Source organism: Taudactylus pleione, unplaced genomic scaffold, assembly GCF_031769625.1.
Source record: "Taudactylus pleione unplaced genomic scaffold, aTauple2 ptg000050l, whole genome shotgun sequence".
NCBI lineage: Eukaryota > Metazoa > Chordata > Amphibia > Anura > Myobatrachidae > Taudactylus > Taudactylus pleione.
In genome coordinates, this window is record NW_028284452.1 from 25,281 (window position 1) to 42,032 (window position 16,752).

The 16,752-nt window shown below is 35.2% G+C and overlaps 7 non-coding genes across 7 annotated transcripts; all 7 read right to left on the bottom strand.

Annotated features, from left to right (window-relative positions):
- Positions 1–2,844: 2,844 nt before the first annotated feature.
- On the bottom strand, positions 2,845–2,916 carry TRNAG-UCC (transfer RNA glycine (anticodon UCC)). The gene has a single exon. It is a non-coding gene; the product is annotated as a tRNA-Gly (tRNA).
- A 1,294-nt stretch (positions 2,917–4,210) lies between these two features.
- On the bottom strand, positions 4,211–4,282 carry TRNAG-UCC (transfer RNA glycine (anticodon UCC)). The gene has a single exon. It is a non-coding gene; the product is annotated as a tRNA-Gly (tRNA).
- A 2,012-nt stretch (positions 4,283–6,294) lies between these two features.
- TRNAG-UCC (transfer RNA glycine (anticodon UCC)) lies at positions 6,295–6,366 on the bottom strand. Its single transcript has one exon. It is a non-coding gene; the product is annotated as a tRNA-Gly (tRNA).
- Positions 6,367–11,725: 5,359 nt separating this feature from the next.
- Positions 11,726–11,797, bottom strand: TRNAG-UCC (transfer RNA glycine (anticodon UCC)). Its single transcript has one exon. It is a non-coding gene; the product is annotated as a tRNA-Gly (tRNA).
- Positions 11,798–13,090: 1,293 nt separating this feature from the next.
- TRNAG-UCC (transfer RNA glycine (anticodon UCC)) lies at positions 13,091–13,162 on the bottom strand. Its single transcript has one exon. It is a non-coding gene; the product is annotated as a tRNA-Gly (tRNA).
- A 1,366-nt stretch (positions 13,163–14,528) lies between these two features.
- TRNAG-UCC (transfer RNA glycine (anticodon UCC)) lies at positions 14,529–14,600 on the bottom strand. The gene has a single exon. It is a non-coding gene; the product is annotated as a tRNA-Gly (tRNA).
- Positions 14,601–15,966: 1,366 nt separating this feature from the next.
- On the bottom strand, positions 15,967–16,038 carry TRNAG-UCC (transfer RNA glycine (anticodon UCC)). Its single transcript has one exon. It is a non-coding gene; the product is annotated as a tRNA-Gly (tRNA).
- Positions 16,039–16,752: the final 714 nt, after the last annotated feature.

Sequence of the window (16,752 nt, forward strand, 5' to 3'; positions counted from 1 at the left end):
CTAATTCCTTCAAAACAAGAATAATTCTCTAAGGAGTTTATGATCTTAAAAATTGAATACAAACTATGCGTTGGCCGGGAATCGAACCCGGGTCAACTGCTTGCTCACCACTATACCACCAACGCTTCCCGGTATTCAAAAGGGCATTTGTTAGTCAAATCTGTAAGCCACAACACCTGATTGTATGATTTCAATGCTCTACACTGTTAATCCATTAATTGACTGCAATGCACTTCTTTTGATGATGATAAATATTAATACAATGCACAAATTAGGTTAAAAATGCAAATGAATAAATAAACATGATGTACACTGAAGTCCACTTTTTGGCACTTTTGGAAAAGAGAATTTGAATCACATGCTAAAGCAGATAATAGGAAAATATATTTAATAGCCTAATTTACATAAGACTATTCAGAGTTGGATATTTTTCAGATGCCTTAAATCTAGTATTCTGTGAATGACAAAGCCAAGACTCTGTCCATACCCCATAAGTGCTACACATACCAACAAAGCTTCCCATTTGCTGAAAGGGCATTTCTTGGTCAGTGTATTCCTGATTTCTTCAAAACAAGAAACATTCTCTAAGGAGCTTATGATCTTAAAAAATGAAAAGAATACACAAGAAAAATCATGCGTTGGCCAGTGCTACACATACCAACAAAGCTTCCCGTTTTTTGAAAGTGCATTTCTTGGTCAGAGTATTCCTAATTCCTTCAAAACAAGAATAATTCTCTAAGGAGTTTATGATCTTAAAAATTGAATACAAACTATGCGTTGGCCGGGAATCGAACCCGGGTCAACTGCTTGCTCACCACTATACCACCAACGCTTCCCGGTATTCAAAAGGGCATTTGTTAGTCAAATCTGTAAGCCACAACACCTGATTGTATGATTTCAATGCTCTACACTGTTAATCCATTAATTGACTGCAATGCACTTCTTTTGATGATGATAAATATTAATACAATGCACAAATTAGGTTAAAAATGCAAATGAATAAATAAACATGATGTACACTGAAGTCCACTTTTTGGCACTTTTGGAAAAGAGAATTTGAATCACATGCTAAAGCAGATAATAGGAAAATATATTTAATAGCCTAATTTACATAAGACTATTCAGAGTTGGATATTTTTCAGATGCCTTAAATCTAGTATTCTGTGAATGACAAAGCCAAGACTCTGTCCATACCCCATAAGTTCTACACATACCGAGAAAGCTTCCCATTTGTTGAAAGGGCATTTCTTGGTCAGTGTATTCCTGATTTCATCAAAACAAGAAACATTCTCTAAGGAGCTTATGATCTTAAAAAATGAAAAGAATACACAAGAAAAATAATGCGTTGGCCAGTGCTACACATACCAACAAAGCTTCCCGTTTTTTGAAAGGGCATTTCTTGGTCAGTGTATTCCTAATTCCTTCAAAACAAAAAAAATTCTCAAAGGAGCTTATGCTCACCACTATACCACCAACGCTTCCCGGTTTTCAAAAGGGCATTTGTTAGTCAAATCTGTAAGCCACAACATCTGATTGTATGATTTCAATGCTCTACACTGTTAATCCATTAATTGACTGCAATGCACTTCTTTTGATGATGGAAAATATTAATACAATGCACAAATTAGTTTAAAAATGCAAATGAATAAATAAACATGATGTACACTGAAGTCCACTTTTTGGCACTTTTGGAAAAGAGAATTTGAATCACATGCTAAAGCAGATAATAGGAAAATATATTTAATAGCCTAATTTACATAAGACTATTCAGAGTTGGATATTTTTCAGATGCCTTAAATCTAGTATTCTGTGAATGACAAAGCCAAGACTCTGTCCATACCCCATAAGTGCTACACATACCGAGAAAGCTTCCCATTTGTTGAAAGGGCATTTCTTGGTCAGTGTATTCCTGATTTCGTCAAAACAAGAAACATTCTCTAAGGAGCTTATGATCTTAAAAAATTAAAAGAATACACAAGAAAAATCATGTGTTGGCCAGTGCTACACATACCAACAATGCTTCCCGTTTTTTGAAAGGGCATTTCCAGGTCAGTGTATTCCGAATTCCTTTAAAACAAGAATAATTCTCTAAGGAGTTTATGATCTTAAAAATTGAATACAAACTATGCGTTGGCCGGGAATCGAACCCGGGTCATGCTTGGAAGGCAGCTATGCTCACCACTATACCACCAATGCTTCCCGGTTTTCAAAAGGGCATTTGTTAGTCAAATCTGTAAGCCACAACGCCTGATTGTATGATTTCAATGCTCTACACTGTTAATCCATTAATTGACTGCAATGCACTTCTTTTGATGATGATAAATATTAATACAATGCACAAATTAGGTTAAAAATGCAAATGAATAAATAAACATGATGTACACTGAAGTCCACTTTTTGGCACTTTTGGAAAAGAGAATTTGAATCACATGCTAAAGCAGATAATAGGAAAATATATTTAATAGCCTAATTTACATAAGACTATTCAGAGCTGGATATTTTTAAGATGTCATAAATCTAGTAGTCTCTGAATGACAAAGCCATGACTCTGTCCATATCCCATAAGTGCTACACATACCAACAAAGCTTCCCATTTGTTGAAAGGGCATTTCTTGGTCAGTGTATTCCTGATTTCTTCAAAACAAGAAACATTCTCTAAGGAGCTTATGATCTTAAAAAATGAAAAGAATACACAAGAAAAATCATGCGTTGGCCAGTGCTACACATACCAACAAAGCTTCCCATTTTTTGAAAGGGCATTTCTTGGTCAGAGTATTCCTCATTCCTTCAAAACAAGAATAATTCTCTAAGGAGTTTATGATCTTAAAAATTGAATACAAACTATGCGTTGGCCGAGAATCGAACCCGGGTCAACTGCTTGGAAGGCAGCTATGCTCACCACTATACCACCAACGCTTCCTGGTTTTCAAAAGGGCATTTGTTAGTCAAATCTGTAAACCACAACACCTGATTGTATGATTTCAATGCTCTACACTGTTAATCCATTAATTGACTGCAATGCACTTCTTTTGATGATGGAAAATATTAATACAATGCACAAATTAGGTTCAAAATGCAAATGAATAAATAAACATGATGTACACTGAAGTCCACTTTTTGGCACTTTTGGAAAAGAGAATTTGAATCAAATGTTAAAGCAGATAATAGGAAAATATATTTAATAGCCTAATTTACATAAGACTATTCAGAGTTGGATATTTTTCAGATGCCTTAAATCTAGTATTCTGTGAATGACAAAGCCAAGACTCTGTCCATACCCCATAAGTGCTACACATACCGAGAAAGCTTCCCATTTGTTGAAAGGGCATTTCTTGGTCAGTGTATTCCTGATTTCATCAAAACAAGAAACATTCTCTAAGGAGCTTATGATCTTAAAAAATGAAAAGAATACACAAGAAAAATCATGCGTTGGCCAGTGCTACACATACCAACAAAGCTTCCCGTTTTTTGAAAGGGCATTTCTTGGTCAGTGTATTCCTAATTCCTTCAAAACAAAAAAAATTCTCAAAGGAGCTTATGCTCACCACTATACCACCAACGCTTCCCGGTTTTCAAAAGGGCATTTGTTAGTCAAATCTGTAAACCACAACACCTGATTGTATGATTTCAATGCTCTACACTGTTAATCCATTAATTGACTGCAATGCACTTCTTTTGATGATGGAAAATATTAATACAATGCACAAATTAGGTTAAAAATGCAAATGAATAAATAAACATGATGTACACTGAAGTCCACTTTTTGGCACTTTTGGAAAAGAGAATTTGAATCACATGCGAAAGCAGATAATAGGAAAATATATTTAATAGCCTAATTTACATAAGACTATTCAGAGCTGGACATTATTAAGATGCCATAAATCTAGTATTCTCTGAATGACAAAGCCATGACTCTGTCCATATCCCATAAGTGCTACACATACCAATAAAGCGTCCCATTTGTTGAAAGGGCATTTCTTGGTCAGTGTATTCCTGATTTCTTCAAAACAAGAAACATTCTCTAAGGAGCTTATGATCTTAAAAAATGAAAAGAATACACAAGAAAAATCATGCGTTGGCCAGTGCTACACATACCAACAAAGCTTCCCATTTTTTGAAAGGGCATTTCTTGGTCAGAGTATTCCGAATTCCTTCAAAACAAGAATAATTCTCTAAGGAGTTTATGATCTTAAAAATTGAATACAAACTATGCGTTGGCCGAGAATCGAACCCGGGTCAACTGCTTGGAAGGCAGCTATGCTCACCACTATACCACCAACGCTTCCTGGTTTTCAAAAGGGCATTTGTTAGTCAAATCTGTAAACCACAACACCTGATTGTATGATTTCAATGCTCTACACTGTTAATCCATTAATTGACTGCAATGCACTTCTTTTGATGATGGAAAATATTAATACAATGCACAAATTAGGTTCAAAATGCAAATGAATAAATAAACATGATGTACACTGAAGTCCACTTTTTGGCACTTTTGGAAAAGAGAATTTGAATCAAATGTTAAAGCAGATAATAGGAAAATATATTTAATAGCCTAATTTACATAAGACTATTCAGAGTTGGATATTTTTCAGATGCCTTAAATCTAGTATTCTGTGAATGACAAAGCCAAGACTCTGTCCATACCCCATAAGTGCTACACATACCGAGAAAGCTTCCCATTTGTTGAAAGGGCATTTCTTGGTCAGTGTATTCCTGATTTCATCAAAACAAGAAACATTCTCTAAGGAGCTTATGATCTTAAAAAATGAAAAGAATACACAAGAAAAATCATGCGTTGGCCAGTGCTACACATACCAACAAAGCTTCCCGTTTTTTGAAAGGGCATTTCTTGGTCAGTGTATTCCTAATTCCTTCAAAACAAAAAAAATTCTCAAAGGAGCTTATGCTCACCACTATACCACCAACGCTTCCCGGTTTTCAAAAGGGCATTTGTTAGTCAAATCTGTAAACCACAACACCTGATTGTATGATTTCAATGCTCTACACTGTTAATCCATTAATTGACTGCAATGCACTTCTTTTGATGATGGAAAATATTAATACAATGCACAAATTAGGTTAAAAATGCAAATGAATAAATAAACATGATGTACACTGAAGTCCACTTTTTGGCACTTTTGGAAAAGAGAATTTGAATCACATGCGAAAGCAGATAATAGGAAAATATAATTAATAGCCTAATTTACATAAGACTATTCAGAGCTGGACATTATTAAGATGCCATAAATCTAGTATTCTCTGAATGACAAAGCCATGACTCTGTCCATATCCCATAAGTGCTACACATACCAATAAAGCGTCCCATTTGTTGAAAGGGCATTTCTTGGTCAGTGTATTCCTGATTTCTTCAAAACAAGAAACATTCTCTAAGGAGCTTATGATCTTAAAAAATGAAAAGAATACACAAGAAAAATCATGCGTTGGCCAGTGCTACACATACCAACAAAGCTTCCCGTTTTTAGAAAGGGCATTTCTTGGTCAGTGTATTCCGAATTCCTTCAAAACAAGAATAATTCTCTAAGGAGTTTATGATCTTAAAAATTGAATACAAACTATGCGTTGGCCGGGAATCGAACCCGGGTCATGCTTGGAAGGCAGCTATGCTCACCACTATACCACCAATGCTTCCCGGTTTTCAAAAGGGCATTTGTTAGTCAAATCTGTAAGCCACAACGCCTGATTGTATGATTTCAATGCTCTACACTGTTAATCCATTAATTGACTGCAATGCACTTCTTTTGATGATGATAAATATTAATACAATGCACAAATTAGGTTAAAAATGCAAATGAATAAATAAACATGATGTACACTGAAGTCCACTTTTTGGCACTTTTGGAAAAGAGAATTTGAATCACATGCTAAAGCAGATAATAGGAAAATATATTTAATAGCCTAATTTACATAAGACTATTCAGAGCTGGATATTTTTAAGATGTCATAAATCTAGTAGTCTCTGAATGACAAAGCCATGACTCTGTCCATATCCCATAAGTGCTACACATACCAACAAAGCTTCCCATTTGTTGAAAGGGCATTTCTTGGTCAGTGTATTCCTGATTTCTTCAAAACAAGAAACATTCTCTAAGGAGCTTATGATCTTAAAAAATGAAAAGAATACACAAGAAAAATCATGCGTTGGCCAGTGCTACACATACCAACAAAGCTTCCCATTTTTTGAAAGGGCATTTCTTGGTCAGAGTATTCCTCATTCCTTCAAAACAAGAATAATTCTCTAAGGAGTTTATGATCTTAAAAATTGAATACAAACTATGCGTTGGCCGAGAATCGAACCCGGGTCAACTGCTTGGAAGGCAGCTATGCTCACCACTATACCACCAACGCTTCCTGGTTTTCAAAAGGGCATTTGTTAGTCAAATCTGTAAACCACAACACCTGATTGTATGATTTCAATGCTCTACACTGTTAATCCATTAATTGACTGCAATGCACTTCTTTTGATGATGGAAAATATTAATACAATGCACAAATTAGGTTAAAAATGCAAATGAATAAATAAACATGATGTACACTGAAGTCCACTTTTTGGCACTTTTGGAAAAGAGAATTTGAATCACATGCTAAAGCAGATAATAGGAAAATATATTTAATAGCCTAATTTACATAAGACTATTCAGAGCTGGACATTTTTAAGATGCCATAAATCTAGTATTCTCTGAATGACAAAGCCATGACTCTGTCCATATCCCATAAGTGCTACACATACCAATAAAGCGTCCCATTTGTTGAAAGGGCATTTCTTGGTCAGTGTATTCCTGATTTCTTCAAAACAAGAAACATTCTCTAAGGAGCTTATGATCTTAAAAAATGAAAAGAATACACAAGAAAAATCATGCGTTGGCCAGTGCTACACATACCAACAAAGCTTCCCGTTTTTAGAAAGGGCATTTCTTGGTCAGTGTATTCCGAATTCCTTCAAAACAAGAATAATTCTCTAAGGAGTTTATGATCTTAAAAATTGAATACAAACTATGCGTTGGCCGGGAATCGAACCCGGGTCATGCTTGGAAGGCAGCTATGCTCACCACTATACCACCAATGCTTCCCGGTTTTCAAAAGGGCATTTGTTAGTCAAATCTGTAAGCCACAACGCCTGATTGTATGATTTCAATGCTCTACACTGTTAATCCATTAATTGACTGCAATGCACTTCTTTTGATGATGATAAATATTAATACAATGCACAAATTAGGTTAAAAATGCAAATGAATAAATAAACATGATGTACACTGAAGTCCACTTTTTGGCACTTTTGGAAAAGAGAATTTGAATCACATGCTAAAGCAGATAATAGGAAAATATATTTAATAGCCTAATTTACATAAGACTATTCAGAGCTGGATATTTTTAAGATGTCATAAATCTAGTAGTCTCTGAATGACAAAGCCATGACTCTGTCCATATCCCATAAGTGCTACACATACCAACAAAGCTTCCCATTTGCTGAAAGGGCATTTCTTGGTCAGTGTATTCCTGATTTCTTCAAAACAAGAAACATTCTCTAAGGAGCTTATGATCTTAAAAAATGAAAAGAATACACAAGAAAAATCATGCGTTGGCCAGTGCTACACATACCAACAAAACTTCCCGTTTTTTGGAAAGGGCATTTCTTGGTCAGAGTATTCCTAATTCCTTCAAAACAAGAATAATTCTCTAAGGAGTTTATGATCTTAAAAATTGAATACAAACTATGCGTTGGCCGGGAATCGAACCCGGGTCAACTGCTTGCTCACCACTATACCACCAATGCTTCCCGGTATTCAAAAGGGCATTTGTTAGTCAAATCTGTAAGCCACAACACCTGATTGTATGATTTCAATGCTCTACACTGTTAATCCATTAATTGACTGCAATGCACTTCTTTTGATGATGGAAAATATTAATACAATGCACAAATTAGGTTCAAAATGCAAATGAATAAATAAACATGATGTACACTGAAGTCCACTTTTTGGCACTTTTGGAAAAGAGAATTTGAATCAAATGTTAAAGCAGATAATAGGAAAATATATTTAATAGCCTAATTTACATAAGACTATTCAGAGTTGGATATTTTTCAGATGCCTTAAATCTAGTATTCTGTGAATGACAAAGCCAAGACTCTGTCCATACCCCATAAGTGCTACACATACCGAGAAAGCTTCCCATTTGTTGAAAGGGCATTTCTTGGTCAGTGTATTCCTGATTTCATCAAAACAAGAAACATTCTCTAAGGAGCTTATGATCTTAAAAAATGAAAAGAATACACAAGAAAAATCATGCGTTGGCCAGTGCTACACATACCAACAAAGCTTCCCGTTTTTTGAAAGGGCATTTCTTGGTCAGTGTATTCCTAATTCCTTCAAAACAAAAAAAATTCTCAAAGGAGCTTATGCTCACCACTATACCACCAACGCTTCCCGGTTTTCAAAAGGGCATTTGTTAGTCAAATCTGTAAACCACAACACCTGATTGTATGATTTCAATGCTCTACACTGTTAATCCATTAATTGACTGCAATGCACTTCTTTTGATGATGGAAAATATTAATACAATGCACAAATTAGGTTAAAAATGCAAATGAATAAATAAACATGATGTACACTGAAGTCCACTTTTTGGCACTTTTGGAAAAGAGAATTTGAATCACATGCTAAAGCAGATAATAGGAAAATATATTTAATAGCCTAATTTACATAAGACTATTCAGAGCTGGACATTTTTAAGATGCCATAAATCTAGTATTCTCTGAATGACAAAGCCATGACTCTGTCCATATCCCATAAGTGCTACACATACCAATAAAGCGTCCCATTTGTTGAAAGGGCATTTCTTGGTCAGTGTATTCCTGATTTCTTCAAAACAAGAAACATTCTCTAAGGAGCTTATGATCTTAAAAAATGAAAAGAATACACAAGAAAAATCATGCGTTGGCCAGTGCTACACATACCAACAAAGCTTCCCGTTTTTAGAAAGGGCATTTCTTGGTCAGTGTATTCCGAATTCCTTCAAAACAAGAATAATTCTCTAAGGAGTTTATGATCTTAAAAATTGAATACAAACTATGCGTTGGCCGGGAATCGAACCCGGGTCATGCTTGGAAGGCAGCTATGCTCACCACTATACCACCAATGCTTCCCGGTTTTCAAAAGGGCATTTGTTAGTCAAATCTGTAAGCCACAACGCCTGATTGTATGATTTCAATGCTCTACACTGTTAATCCATTAATTGACTGCAATGCACTTCTTTTGATGATGATAAATATTAATACAATGCACAAATTAGGTTAAAAATGCAAATGAATAAATAAACATGATGTACACTGAAGTCCACTTTTTGGCACTTTTGGAAAAGAGAATTTGAATCACATGCTAAAGCAGATAATAGGAAAATATATTTAATAGCCTAATTTACATAAGACTATTCAGAGCTGGATATTTTTAAGATGTCATAAATCTAGTAGTCTCTGAATGACAAAGCCATGACTCTGTCCATATCCCATAAGTGCTACACATACCAACAAAGCTTCCCATTTGCTGAAAGGGCATTTCTTGGTCAGTGTATTCCTGATTTCTTCAAAACAAGAAACATTCTCTAAGGAGCTTATGATCTTAAAAAATGAAAAGAATACACAAGAAAAATCATGCGTTGGCCAGTGCTACACATACCAACAAAGCTTCCCGTTTTTTGGAAAGGGCATTTCTTGGTCAGAGTATTCCTAATTCCTTCAAAACAAGAATAATTCTCTAAGGAGTTTATGATCTTAAAAATTGAATACAAACTATGCGTTGGCCGGGAATCGAACCCGGGTCAACTGCTTGCTCACCACTATACCACCAATGCTTCCCGGTATTCAAAAGGGCATTTGTTAGTCAAATCTGTAAGCCACAACACCTGATTGTATGATTTCAATGCTCTACACTGTTAATCCATTAATTGACTGCAATGCACTTCTTTTGATGATGGAAAATATTAATACAATGCACAAATTAGGTTCAAAATGCAAATGAATAAATAAACATGATGTACACTGAAGTCCACTTTTTGGCACTTTTGGAAAAGAGAATTTGAATCAAATGTTAAAGCAGATAATAGGAAAATATATTTAATAGCCTAATTTACATAAGACTATTCAGAGTTGGATATTTTTCAGATGCCTTAAATCTAGTATTCTGTGAATGACAAAGCCAAGACTCTGTCCATACCCCATAAGTGCTACACATACCGAGAAAGCTTCCCATTTGTTGAAAGGGCATTTCTTGGTCAGTGTATTCCTGATTTCATCAAAACAAGAAACATTCTCTAAGGAGCTTATGATCTTAAAAAATGAAAAGAATACACAAGAAAAATCATGCGTTGGCCAGTGCTACACATACCAACAAAGCTTCCCGTTTTTTGAAAGGGCATTTCTTGGTCAGTGTATTCCTAATTCCTTCAAAACAAAAAAAATTCTCAAAGGAGCTTATGCTCACCACTATACCACCAACGCTTCCCGGTTTTCAAAAGGGCATTTGTTAGTCAAATCTGTAAGCCACAACATCTGATTGTATGATTTCAATGCTCTACACTGTTAATCCATTAATTGACTGCAATGCACTTCTTTTGATGATGGAAAATATTAATACAATGCACAAATTAGGTTAAAAATGCAAATGAATAAATAAACATGATGTACACTGAAGTCCACTTTTTGGCACTTTTGGAAAAGAGAATTTGAATCAAATGTTAAAGCAGATAATAGGAAAATATATTTAATAGCGTAATTTACATAAGACTATTCAGAGTTGGATATTTTTCAGATGCCTTAAATCTAGTATTCTGTGAATGACAAAGCCAAGACTCTGTCCATACCCCATAAGTGCTACACATACCAAGAAAGCTTCCCGTTTTTAGAAAGGGCATTTCTTGGTCAGTGTATTCCGAATTCCTTCAAAACAAGAATAATTCTCTAAGGAGTTTATGATCTTAAAAATTGAATACAAACTATGCGTTGGCCGGGAATCGAACCCGGGTCATGCTTGGAAGGCAGCTATGCTCACCACTATACCACCAATGCTTCCCAGTTTTCAAAAGGGCATTTGTTAGTCAAATCTGTAAACCACAACGCCTGATTGTATGATTTCAATGCTCTACACTGTTAATCCATTAATTGACTGCAATGCACTTCTTTTGATGATGATAAATATTAATACAATGCACAAATTAGGTTAAAAATGCAAATGAATAAATAAACATGATGTACACTGAAGTCCACATTTTGGCACTTTTGGAAAAGAGAATTTGAATCACATGCTAAAGCAGATAATAGGAAAATATATTTAATAGCCTAACTTACATAAGACTATTCAGAGCTGGATATTTTTAAGATGTCATAAATCTAGTAGTCTCTGAATGACAAAGCCATGACTCTGTCCATATCCCATAAGTGCTACACATACCAACAAAGCTTCCCATTTGTTGAAAGGGCATTTCTTGGTCAGTGTATTCCTGATTTCTTCAAAACAAGAAACATTCTCTAAGGAGCTTATGATCTTAAAAAATGAAAAGAATACACAAGAAAAATCATGCGTTGGCCAGTGCTACACATACCAACAAAGCTTCCCATTTTTTGAAAGGGCATTTCCAGGTCAGTGTATTCCTAATTCCTTCAAAACAAGAATAATTCTCTAAGGAGTTTATGATCTTAAAAATTGAATACAAACTATGCATTGGCCGGGAATCGAACCCGGGTCAACTGCTTGGAAGGCAGCTATGCTCACCACTATACCACCAATGCTTCCCGGTTTTCAAAAGGGCATTTGTTAGTCAAATCTGTAAGCCACAACGCCTGATTGTATGATTTCAATGCTCTACACTGTTAATCCATTAATTGACTGCAATGCACTTCTTTTGATGATGATAAATATTAATACAATGCACAAATTAGGTTAAAAATGCAAATGAATAAATAAAAATGATGTACACTGAAGTCCACTTTTTGGCACTTTTGGAAAAGAGAATTTGAATCACATGCTAAAGCAGATAATAGGAAAATATATTTAATAGCCTAATTTACATAAGACTATTCAGAGCTGGATATTTTTAAGATGTCATAAATCTAGTAGTCTCTGAATGACAAAGCCATGACTCTGTCCATATCCCATAAGTGCTACACATACCAACAAAGCTTCCCATTTGTTGAAAGGGCATTTCTTGGTCAGTGTATTCCTGATTTCTTCAAAACAAGAAACATTCTCTAAGGAGCTTATGATCTTAAAAAATGAAAAGAATACACAAGAAAAATCATGCGTTGGCCAGTGCTACACATACCAACAAAGCTTCCCGTTTTTTGAAAGGGCATTTCTTGGTCAGTGTATTACTATTCCTTCAAAACAAAAAAAATTCTCAAAGGAGCTTATGCTCACCACTATACCACCAACGCTTCCCGGTTTTCAAAAGGGCATTTGTTAGTCAAATCTGTAAGCCACAACATCTGATTGTATGATTTCAATGCTCTACACTGTTAATCCATTAATTGACTGCAATGCACTTCTTTTGATGATGGAAAATATTAATACAATGCACAAATTAGGTTCAAAATGCAAATGAATAAATAAACATGATGTACACTGAAGTCCACTTTTTGGCACTTTTGGAAAAGAGAATTTGAATCAAATGTTAAAGCAGATAATAGGAAAATATATTTAATAGCCTAATTTACATAAGACTATTCAGAGTTGGATATTTTTCAGATGCCTTAAATCTAGTATTCTGTGAATGACAAAGCCAAGACTCTGTCCATACCCCATAAGTGCTACACATACCAAGAAAGCTTCCCATTTGTTGAAAGGGCATTTCTTGGTCAGTGTATTCCTGATTTCTTCAAAACAAGAAACATTCTCTAAGGAGCTTATGATCTTAAAAAATGAAAAGAATACACAAGAAAAATCATGCGTTGGCCAGTGCTACACATACCAACAAAGCTTCCCGTTTTTTGAAAGGGCATTTCCAGGTCAGTGTATTCCGAATTCCTTCAAAACAAGAATAATTCTCTAAGGAGTTTATGATCTTAAAAATTGAATACAAACTATGCATTGGCCGGGAATCGAACCCGGATCAACTGCTTGGAAGGCAGCTATGCTCACCACTATACCACCAACGCTTCCTGGTTTTCAAAAGGGCATTTGTTAGTCAAATCTGTAAGCCACAACACCTGATTGTATGATTTCATTGCTCTACACTGTTAATCCATTAATTGACTGCAATGCACTTCTTTTGATGATGGAAAATATTAATACAATGCACAAATTAGGTTAAAAATGCAAATGAATAAATAAACATGATGTACACTGAAGTCCACTTTTTGGCACTTTTGGAAAAGAGAATTTGAATCACATGCTAAAGCAGATAATAGGAAAATATATTTAATAGCCTAATTTACATAAGACTATTCAGAGCTGGACATTTTTAAGATGCCATAAATCTAGTATTCTCTGAATGACAAAGCCATGACTCTGTCCATATCCCATAAGTGCTACACATACCAATAAAGCGTCCCATTTGTTGAAAGGGCATTTCTTGGTCAGTGTATTCCTGATTTCTTCAAAACAAGAAACATTCTCTAAGGAGCTTATGATCTTAAAAAATGAAAAGAATACACAAGAAAAATCATGCGTTGGCCAGTGCTACACATACCAACAAAGCTTCCCGTTTTTAGAAAGGGCATTTCTTGGTCAGTGTATTCCGAATTCCTTCAAAACAAGAATAATTCTCTAAGGAGTTTATGATCTTAAAAATTGAATACAAACTATGCGTTGGCCGGGAATCGAACCCGGGTCATGCTTGGAAGGCAGCTATGCTCACCACTATACCACCAATGCTTCCCGGTTTTCAAAAGGGCATTTGTTAGTCAAATCTGTAAGCCACAACGCCTGATTGTATGATATCAATGCTCTACACTGTTAATCCATTAATTGACTGCAATGCACTTCTTTTGATGATGATAAATATTAATACAATGCACAAATTAGGTTAAAAATGCAAATGAATAAATAAACATGATGTACACTGAAGTCCACTTTTTGGCACTTTTGGAAAAGAGAATTTGAATCACATGCTAAAGCAGATAATAGGAAAATATATTTAATAGCCTAATTTACTTAAGACTATTCAGAGCTGGATATTTTTAAGATGTCATAAATCTAGTAGTCTCTGAATGACAAAGCCATGACTCTGTCCATATCCCATAAGTGCTACACATACCAACAAAGCTTCCCATTTGTTGAAAGGGCATTTCTTGGTCAGTGTATTCCTGATTTCTTCAAAACAAGAAACATTCTCTAAGGAGCTTATGATCTTAAAAAATGAAAAGAATACACAAGAAAAATCATGCGTTGGCCAGTGCTACACATACCAACAAAGCTTCCCATTTTTTGAAAGGGCATTTCTTGGTCAGAGTATTCCTAATTCCTTCAAAACAAGAATAATTCTCTAAGGAGTTTATGATCTTAAAAATTGAATACAAACTATGCGTTGGCCGAGAATCGAACCCGGGTCAACTGCTTGGAAGGCAGCTATGCTCACCACTATACCACCAACGCTTCCTGGTTTTCGAAAGGGCATTTGTTAGTCAAATCTGTAAGCCACAACACCTGATTGTATGATTTCAATGCTCTACACTGTTAATCCATTAATTGACTGCAATGCACTTCTTTTGATGATGGAAAATATTAATACAATGCACAAATTAGGTTCAAAATGCAAATGAATAAATAAACATGATGTACACTGAAGTCCACTTTTTGGCACTTTTGGAAAAGCGAATTTGAATCACATGCTAAAGCAGATAATAGGAAAATATATTTAATAGCCTAATTTACATAAGACTATTCAGAGCTGGACATTTTTAAGATGCCATAAATCTAGTATTCTCTGAATGACAAAGCCATGACTCTGTCCATATCCCATAAGTGCTACACATACCAATAAAGCGTCCCATTTGTTGAAAGGGCATTTCTTGGTCAGTGTATTCCTGATTTCTTCAAAACAAGAAACATTCTCTAAGGAGCTTATGATCTTAAAAAATGAAAAGAATACACAAGAAAAATCATGCGTTGGCCAGTGCTACACATACCAACAAAGCTTCCCGTTTTTAGAAAGGGCATTTCTTGGTCAGTGTATTCCGAATTCCTTCAAAACAAGAATAATTCTCTAAGGAGTTTATGATCTTAAAAATTGAATACAAACTATGCGTTGGCCGGGAATCGAACCCGGGTCATGCTTGGAAGGCAGCTATGCTCACCACTATACCACCAATGCTTCCCGGTTTTCAAAAGGGCATTTGTTAGTCAAATCTGTAAACCACAACGCCTGATTGTATGATTTCAATGCTCTACACTGTTAATCCATTAATTGACTGCAATGCACTTCTTTTGATGATGATAAATATTAATACAATGCACAAATTAGGTTAAAAATGCAAATGAATAAATAAACATGATGTACACTGAAGTCCACTTTTTGGCACTTTTGGAAAAGAGAATTTGAATCACATGCTAAAGCAGATAATAGGAAAATATATTTAATAGCCTAATTTACATAAGACTATTCAGAGCTGGATATTTTTAAGATGTCATAAATCTAGAAGTCTCTGAATGACAAAGCCATGACTCTGTCCATATCCCATAAGTGCTACACATACCAACAAAGCTTCCCATTTGTTGAAAGGGCATTTCTTGGTCAGTGTATTCCTGATTTCTTCAAAACAAGAAACATTCTCTAAGGAGCTTATGATCTTAAAAAATGAAAAGAATACACAAGAAAAATCATGCGTTGGCCAGTGCTACACATACCAACAAAGCTTCCCATTTTTTGAAAGGGCATTTCCAGGTCAGTGTATTCCTAATTCCTTCAAAACAAGAATAATTCTCTAAGGAGTTTATGATCTTAAAAATTGAATACAAACTATGCATTGGCCGGGAATCGAACCCGGGTCAACTGCTTGGAAGGCAGCTATGCTCACCACTATACCACCAATGCTTCCCGGTTTTCAAAAGGGCATTTGTTAGTCAAATCTGTAAGCCACAACGCCTGATTGTATGATTTCAATGCTCTACACTGTTAATCCATTAATTGACTGCAATGCACTTCTTTTGATGATGATAAATATTAATACAATGCACAAATTAGGTTAAAAATGCAAATGAATAAATAAAAATGATGTACACTGAAGTCCACTTTTTGGCACTTTTGGAAAAGAGAATTTGAATCACATGCTAAAGCAGATAATAGGAAAATATATTTAATAGCCTAATTTACATAAGACTATTCAGAGCTGGATATTTTTAAGATGTCATAAATCTAGTAGTCTCTGAATGACAAAGCCATGACTCTGTCCATATCCCATAAGTGCTACACATACCAACAAAGCTTCCCATTTGTTGAAAGGGCATTTCTTGGTCAGTGTATTCCTGATTTCTTCAAAACAAGAAACATTCTCTAAGGAGCTTATGATCTTAAAAAATGAAAAGAATACACAAGAAAAATCATGCGTTGGCCAGTGCTACACATACCAACAAAGCTTCCCGTTTTTTGGAAAGGGCATTTCTTGGTCAGAGTATTCCTAATTCCTTCAAAACAAGAATAATTCTCTAAGGAGTTTATGATCTTAAAAATTGAATACAAACTATGCGTTGGCCGGGAATCGAACCCGGGTCAACTGCTTGCTCACCACTATACCACCAATGCTTCCCG